Raw genomic sequence first — 8923 nt, 5'->3', positions numbered from 1 at the left:
AGTAGGGGTTATGTTCCAAACAAGATACTGAGGAGTGAGTGAAACCTGATTATTGAGTTTTATAGTTCTTCTATAAGAACTATAGAGAAAAGCAATCTGGCAGGGAATGAGGGAAGGGCAAGTGTCTCCCAAGAAAAATTTGTATATCAAAGAAAATATTAGCATAGTTTACAATGTAATTCATTCGCCAAAAATATTTACCTATTGTCAATATTAAATTAATATTATCAGAGACTTGGGAAAATAATTTATTTTTAAAATTATAATCCTTGTTGTATTAGTTGTCTTAAAATTATGTATCACTATTTCTTTGATTAAAAATAAAATTTAGATTTAAGTTCTAAAAGAGCAAGTTAAATTCTTAATGTTCTCCCAAATTTTAATTCCAGTAAGCTTAGTTTCCTATCTTTAGGCAAAAGCATGACCAATTTATTTCTATGCCCCCTCTCAATTCTATTAAATATTCCCTATGTTAATAGATATTCATCCCACTGTTGACGAGTTATGAATATGTAAACACAACTATTAAATTTCATTTTCAGTTGTTTTCAGAGTGCATGTTTGCTGAGTTAACAGGCTGCTTTCAAGACCCATTGAGACACCATCCTTGATTACAACTGGTATAATATAGGTAATCTCTATCTCTATATTCCAGCCTCTAAGAAGTAGGGTATCTTCCAAACCTAATGCTCAACAAATTTCGTGAAACAATGATCTTTCAAGAAGATGGCTTCCAGGGATACCCTGTAGTTCCACTTCAAAAGTTGTCCACGCCTTTCCGCGCTACCCAGCGAGGGGTCCATATGGCGTTGTTTTTGATTCCTGGTGTAACTTAAGGGGAAGCTGTCACAATGTCCGGAGCCCTTGATGTCTGCAAATGAAGGAGGAGGACGTCCTCAAGTTCCTTGCAGCAGGAACCCACCTAGGTGGCACCAACCTTGACTTCCAGATGGAACAGTACATCTACAAAAGGAAGAGTGATGGCATCTACATCATCAATCTGAAGAGGACCTGGGAGAAGCTGCTGTTGGCGGCTCGTGCTATTGTGGCCATTGAAAACCCTGCTGATGTCAGTGTGATATCCTCCAGGAACACTGGCCAGAGAGCTGTGCTGAAGTTTGCTGCTGCCACTGGAGCTACTCCCATTGCTGGCCGCTTCACACCTGGAACCTCACTAACCAGATCCAGGCAGCCTTCCGGGAACCACGGCTTCTGGTGGTTACCGATCCTCGGGCTGACCACCAGCCTCTCACGGAGGCATCTTACGTGAACCTGCCTACCATTGCTCTGTGTAACACAGACTCGCCTCTGCGCTACGTGGACATTGCCATCCCGTGCAACAACAAGGGAGCCCATTCAGTGGGTCTGATGTGGTGGATGCTGGCCCGGGAGGTTCTGCGCATGCGTGGTACCATCTCCCGTGAACACCCCTGGGAGGTCATGCCTGATCTCTACTTCTACAGAGATCCTGAAGAGATTGAAAAAGAAGAGCAGGCCGCCGCTGAAAAAGCTGTGACCAAGGAGGAGTTTCAGGGTGAATGGACGGCCCCAGTGCCTGAGTTCACTGCTACTCAGCCTGAGGTTGCTGACTGGTCCGAAGGCGTGCAGGTGCCCTCTGTGCCTATTCAGCAGTTCCCCACTGAGGACTGGAGTGCTCAGCCCGCCACTGAAGACTGATCTGCAGCGCCCACTGCTTAGGCCACCGAGTGGGTGGGAACAACCACTGAGTGGTCTTAGGCTGCTTGTCACGGCTCTCATGCAAACATGGAAATGAGGTTGACGGAAAATAAACATCAGTTTCTACAGAAAAAAAAAACTTGTGTGGGGAGCAACTCAGACTAGACTAAGTTACTGGAATTAAGACTTATTCTATGCATCTGCTCTCCCACAATATGGTGCTGGGAGAGGAGGAAACAGCTTCTACACAGCTGCCTCCAGTTCAACCAATAAACTGTAGGACCTGCTCCTGATTGGAGGAGAGCAGCGTACTCAGCATGTGGGTAGCAGAGTTGGGATTGGTGGAAGAGGACTATAAAGGAGGAGAGAGACAACATGCACCGGGAACATCTATCTGAAGGAACACCTGTGCAGCCCCCAAGAGAGCCGGCCGGCGGTGTGCCGCTCCCCCGCGGAAGTGGGGAAAGTGGCAGGGGGAACCGCCCTTCCACGGAGGTGGGAGGGACGGTAGCCAACCCGGGAAGAACCAGCAGCAAACCCGGGGAGGGCCGAGCAGACAAAAGAACAGCGCAGGGTCCTGTGTCATTCCTCCACGAAGAGGGGGAGCGACATAATGGTGCTGTGACTCGGATAGGAAACCTAGGAGGGAAGAAGCGGGAAGAAGTGGGAAAATACTGGAGAGAGAGACTAGAAGAGCCTAGGGAAAAGCCAGACGGAAAAGGTGCCGGAAGAAGCTATCAAAAGCCTAGGCATAGACTCGGATATGGACTGTGGGAAAGAAGTTAGGATTGAAAGCTAGGATTTAAAGTGAAAGCAAGAAGAAACTTAGACTCAGATACGGACTGCAGGTTAAAAGTGAAAATGAAACCTAGAAGAAACTTACTCGGATACGGACTGTGGGGAGAAGCCAGGAGAAATGAGAGGGGAATATTGTTGGAAGAAAAGTTAGGAAACATACCGGGTAGAGAAAAATATTTTAGGGAGGATGAAGCCGCGGGGGCAGGCTGAGGCGGAGACGTAAGCCAGCTTGGGATTCTTCAAGTCAGCCCGGGGAGCAAAAGGCGAAAATCTGGAACCAGAGGCAGAGACTTGGGCCAGGTTGGAATCTGTCAGATTAGCCCGGAGAGCAAAAGACGGGAAGCCAAACCGAAAGGCAGAGACGTGAGCCAGGTTGAATTCACCAGGTTAGCCCGGGGAACTTAGATTGAATACCGGTGGCGGAAACGTGAGCTAGGCTGTGTGATTCGCGGAAGCCGCCACGTGCAGAGAGAGCACGGGGCGTGAATAGATAGGGAACGCGGGGCTAGGCGCCGAGAAGCAGCCTCGGGGCGGGTGCCGGGATACCGCAGGGATAAGAGAAACAGAAGTTTAGAAGTAAAATGAGAGAAATAGGAATGCTGGCAGATAGAAGTAAAATAGGAGAAATAGGAATGCCCGGAGATAGAGAAATAGAAAGGCCTCCCCACAACATGGCAATGAGAGAGCTTGGATTCGGTCTGCCTGATTAGTAAGACGATAAGCACCTGTGGGCGGCTGCAGGTCACCGAAGACAGGCACGTTATCAACACCAATAAGTCTCCCCACAATACGGCAATGAGAAGGCTTGGATTCGGTTTGCCTGATTGATAGGGCTTGTAAGCACCTGCAGGCAGTTCTAGCAGAGTAGAGCATGCGCTGCAGGGCACCGAACTCAGGCACGCATCAGCGCCTAAAAACCTCCTCACAACATGGCGAAGAGAGGACCTGGATTCGGTTTGCCTGATTGGTAGGGCTTGTAAGCACCTGTGGGCAACTCTAGCAAGCAGAGCAGTGTGTGTGCCGCGGGGCACCGAAGACAGGCGCGTATCAACGCCAAAAATAAAAAGAAAGGGGGATCTGTGGGGAGCAACTCGGACTAGACTAAGTTACTGGAATTAAGACTTATTCTATGCATCTGCTTTCCCACAATATGGCGCTGAGAAGGGAGAAACAGCTTCTACACAGCTGCCTCCAGTTCAACCAATAAACTGTAGGACCTGCTCCTGATTGGAGGAGAGCAGCGTACTCAGCATGTGGGTAGCAGAGTTGGGATTGGTGGAAGAGGACTATAAAGGAGGAGAGAGACAACATGCACCGGGAACATCTATCTGAAGGAACACCTGTGCAGCCCCCAAGAGAGCCGGCCGGCGGTGTGCCGCTCCCCCGCGGAAGTGGGGAAAGTGGCAGGGGGAACCGCCCTTCCACGGAGGTGGGAGGGACGGTAGCCAACCCGGGAAGAACCAGCAGCAAACCCGGGGAGGGCCGAGCAGACAAAAGAACAGTGCAGGGTCCTGTGTCGTTCCTCCATGAAGAGGGGGAGCGACAAACTTGTCCACATTCTTTCTAAATAACTTCTAAGAAATATTTTTTCTTTATCTGAGTGCATTAGTTACATTTTTCAAAGCAAATTTTATGCTAAAATAATAATAATATAGTACAAAAATCACTGATTTTTTTATGACAGAGAATCTAAAAATCAAAGAAGCACAATTTGATTTTTCACATTAAGGGTTGAATTTTCAAAACGTCTTTCAAAGGCCATATTTGCTGTGGACTATTTCAGATAAGATCTAGATGCACTGATTCAATCATTTTCACTGCCAAGTACATAGAACATGTTCTACCAGAAAGACTGCTAGTGTTACATTACATTCTCTTTACAGATAATAAAACTAAAATAGTCAATTTACATATAAGAGCTCTGCCGAGTAGTTTTCTGGGTTGACAATTTTTTTTCTTTAAGGACCTGGGCTATATCTCTCCATTCTCTCCTAGCATGTAGGATTTCTGATGAGAAATCACTTGTCAATTTAATTGGAGATCCTGTGTAATATGACATTTCTCTCATGCATGTTTTAGGATCTTTTCTTTATGGTTTACTTTTGAAAATCTGACAACACACAGTGGTAAAGATTCTTTTCTGATCATTTCTGTTAGGAGTTCTATGAGTTTCCTGTACTTGGATGTTTCTTTCTCCAAATTAGATTGATTTTCTGCTATTATTTCACGAATGATGTATTCTAATACGTTATATATTTCCACACCTTTAGGAACTCTTTTTTTTTTTTTTTTTTACAGGCAGAGTGAACAGTGAGAGAGAAAGAGACAGAGAGAAAGGTCTTCCTTTGCCGTTAGTTCACCCTCCAATGGCTGCCACGACAGGTGCGCTGCAGCCGGCACACTGTGCTGATCAGAAGACAGGAGCCAGGTGCTTCTCCTGGTCTCCCATGGGGTGCAGGGCCCAAGTACTTGGGCCATCCTCCACTGCACTCCCGGGCCATAGCAGAGAGCTGGCCTGGAAGAGGGGCAACCAGGACAGACTCCGGCACCCCGACCAGGACTAGAACCCGGTGTGCCGGCACCACTAGGCGTAGGATTAGCCTAGTGAGCCGCGGCACCGGCCCCTTTGGGAACTCTTATGACCCATATGTTTGGCCATTTGATAGTATTTCATAGATCTCCATCACTATTTTTGTTTTTCTATTTTTTTTCCGTTTTGGTCTATTTCCAAGGATCTGTCTTCTAGCTCAGAAATTCTTTCTTCTCCCTCACTGAGTCTGTTAAGGCTTTCTACTGTATTTGTTATTTGAATATTAAATTCTTCATTTCCAATATTTCAGTCTGATTTCTCTTCAATATCTCTTATCTCCTGGAAGAATTTATCATCCATGCAATGTATGAACTTCAATAACTTAAGTATTTGCTTCTCTGTTTCTGAGTTATCTTATGGATATTCTTATAAATTCACCTTCAGGCATTTCACCAATCTCTTCAACTTCACATTCTAATACTGATTTTTTGGAGGGTTCCTTTGGGAGAGTCAGATTGTCTTCCTTGTTCATGTTTCTGTATTTATGTTTATTTTTAGGCATTTGTGGAAACACTTGTTGGTTTCCTCCTCAGAAGGCCTTTACCTTTTAGACATGGCTCTATGGCTTACTAGAGTTCCTGTTCCTTCATCAGATATCAAGGGCTGTGTGCTGGGTGGTGCCAGGGAGCTCAGTCTCATGCTTGAGGGTGGGGCAAGAGTCCAGAGTGACACCCTAGTTGGGAATGGTAGATCTTTTCTCTTGTCAGTTGGGAAGGGGTGGTCACCAGGTGCTCTTGTTGGGGGATGTAAAGAAAGTAGTGTGCCCACCCTTCATAGCATTGGGTGGGCCCTCTGCCATCTGCTAGGCCTCCAAGCCAGGCTCAGTCAGGGTGGTCTGTGAGGTTCTCCCCCAGGCGATAACACCAGTGACAGGAGCTGCTGCAGGCTCCTTTCACCTTGCTCCAAGAAAATGGCATGTTCTCCAGCCACTGGCTGCAGGAGCTGCCGGTGGTATCCCACTTGCTGCTGTGTGACTGTACTGTCTTCACTGCTCCACAGCATCTCTCTTCTTTCTGTAGAATTTCCACTGCAAACTCCTCTCCAACTGTACCCTGGGAATGCAGTCCCTCCCTTTTGCTTCTGTTATCTTCCCATGGTCAAAATCAGCATACCTTTCCCTATGCAACCATCTTGAATCCTCCCAGTGTGTAGGTATTAACCTCTCAGTTGTCATGTCTTATTTTTCAAATATTTATTTATGTATTTAAAAGGCAGATTTACAAAGAGAGAGAGGGAGAGGAAGAAGAAGGAGGGGGAAGGAAGAGGGGAAGAAAGGGGGAGGAGAGAGAGAAATAAGAGGAGGAGGAGGCGGAGGAGGCGGGGGAGGTGTTGAGGTGGATTTGTTCTGAGAGGAGGAGCATGGTGGGGCAAGAGGCACGGAGTCACCACACAGACCACGGAAAATGGGTGAAAGTGGGCCAGAGGCGAGCAGCCTGCACACTCATTTATTTCAGTTAGTACAGCAGCTTAAATAGCCAAGGCAGCCAATCCAGTCAAGGGGCAGTTTATGCCCTAACCAATCACAGCCTGTTGCCAGGCAGTTTTCGTTGCCAGTGGCCATCTTGGCATGGCCTTCTCATTCCACTACATTTCCCCCTTTTCATTTATTTTTGAGCAACGGGAGGCATGATCCTTGGCCATACCATTGTTGACCCCATTTCCGTGTGGTCTCCGTACGCAGCTGTGCCTGTCTTAGGTTGTCCCCCAGGGGATCTTACCCATCATTGACTAACCAGCGCTCAAAACAGGAGACCACAGGAGTGCTTGCTCAGATGGGCATAGGAATGAGGAACAATGGTAATCAGGAATGGCATGACTGCACACAGGCTGTGGGCCGTTTGAGTGGCTGACAGGAACTAAGTGGGGGTATAAAACAGTAATGGATGTGGCTATGGGCAGTTTCTCAGGGTAGGATGGATGATAGGGCAGGTGCGTCTGCTAACAAGGCGGGCTCTCAGTCTTGTTCAGCTGGTTCTGGTTGACAGTGGCAGGCTTGATGTTTCTGGCTGGTACCCAAATAGGCTGTCCTGAATTCTCTGGAAAGACACAAGCATATCCTCAACCTTGGTTAGCAGAGGGTGTAGTCCCTTCCATTCTCCTGTCAGGGGGTCTTTCTACCTAACCATAGGGGCTGGGGTCTGGGATGGAAGGGAGTGGGAGAGAAGAGTGTAGGAGAGGGACGAGGTAGAGGAGGAGGAAAGAGCAAGTGAGAGCGAGCATGAGAATGAATGAGAATATCTTCTGTCTTCTGGTTCAGTACCCAAATAGCTGCAACAGCTGGAGTTGGGTCCATCTGAAGTCATTAGCCAGGAGCTTCTTTCAGGTCTCCCACATGGTATACAGGCCCAAATGCTGAGGCCATCTTCCACTGCTTTCCCAGGCCACTAGCAGGGAGTTGGATGGGAACAGAATGGCTGGGACTTGCACTGGTACCCAGATGTGATGCTGGCACTGGCTTTACCTGCTATATTACAGCACTGGCCCTCAATTGTCATACCTTGATGGTCAGAATATCTAGACAGTTTAGTAGGGGAGGAGAAGAAGGGATATAAGGGACATGTAGGAGTATCAGGAAACCAACCATTTAACAATCAGTTTAGGAAAAAAGTTATGTGCAGCATAATAATGTTTTAGTCAAGAGTAGACCACATATGTATGCACTGATTTCAGGCTTTTGGCACCACACAAACTTATATTTTAATTCCACTTTCCACAACTTAATGAAGTCCTATCTTATGATCATGATCCTGTAATATTATAATGGAGATGAAAAATTAATAGCACTTATTAATACTGTTGCCATTTTAACATCATTGTACCACACATTACTCAAATGCCTGTGATGATTGTGGTATAATCAAACCTACTGTGTTTCCAGTCATATAAAAGGAAAACATATATAATTATGTACAATAAGTAATATTTGATAATAAGGCACAATTATGATCTTGGTTGCTCCTCTTCCAATTCAGCTCTCTGCTATGGCCTGGGAAATCAGTGGAAGATGGCCCACACCCTTGGGCTCCTCCACCTGCATGGGAGACCCAGAAGAAGCTCCTGGCTCCTGGCTTCTGATCAGCACAGCTCCTCAGTTGAGGCCATCTGGGAAGCAGTGGATGAAAGACCTCTCTCTCTCTGTGTCTCTCTCTCTCTCCTTCTTTCTCCGTGTAACTCTGACCTTCAAGTAAATAAATAAATCTTTTTTTAAAAAAGACACAATTATGCTAATGTTTATGCATTTACTAATTTTATTGTTATTTTAGAATATACTCCTACCCAGGAGCCACGACTGTGGCATAGTAGGTTAAGCCTCCACCTGCGGTGCTCGCATCCCATATGGGTACCGGTTGGTGTCACAGCTGCTCCACTTCTGATCCAGTTCCCTGCCAGTGGCCTGGGAAAGCAGTGGAAAATGGCCCAAGCACTTGGACCCCTGCACCCATGTGGGATACCCAGAAGCAGCTCCTGGCTCCTGGCTTCCAATTAGCCCAGCTCTAGCTGTTACAACCCTTTGGGGAAAGAAACTAGATGGAAGACCTTACTTTCTTTCTCTCCCTTTGACTGTAACTCTGGCTTTCAAATAAATAAATAAATGAATCTTTTAAGAAAAGAATATGCTCCTACCTAATAAAAATATTTACTGTAAAACAGGATGGCGTGTTTCATCTGATACAGCCTCATACATCTTAGGCTTACTGTAACTTTTTCTTACGTCAAGAGTCACATCAAGTGAATGACCCAGATCACACAGGTTTATGTAAGTATACACTCTGAGGTTCCTACAGTGACGAAAACTGCCCAGTGCTACATTTCTCAGCTCATAACCCCGTTGTTAAGGTATGCAAGACTATATGTCAG

At 46.4% G+C, this 8923-nt stretch overlaps 1 pseudogene; it reads left to right on the top strand.

The window, feature by feature from the left end:
* Positions 1-836: 836 nt before the first annotated feature.
* Positions 837-1752, top strand: LOC138844957 (small ribosomal subunit protein uS2-like; annotated as a pseudogene).
* Positions 1753-8923: the final 7171 nt, after the last annotated feature.

This window comes from Oryctolagus cuniculus, chromosome 13, assembly GCF_964237555.1.
Source record: "Oryctolagus cuniculus chromosome 13, mOryCun1.1, whole genome shotgun sequence".
In the NCBI taxonomy this organism is placed as follows: domain Eukaryota; kingdom Metazoa; phylum Chordata; class Mammalia; order Lagomorpha; family Leporidae; genus Oryctolagus; species Oryctolagus cuniculus.
Note: the sequence above shows the minus strand (reverse complement) of the source record. Positions and strands in the feature narration are given on the sequence as shown.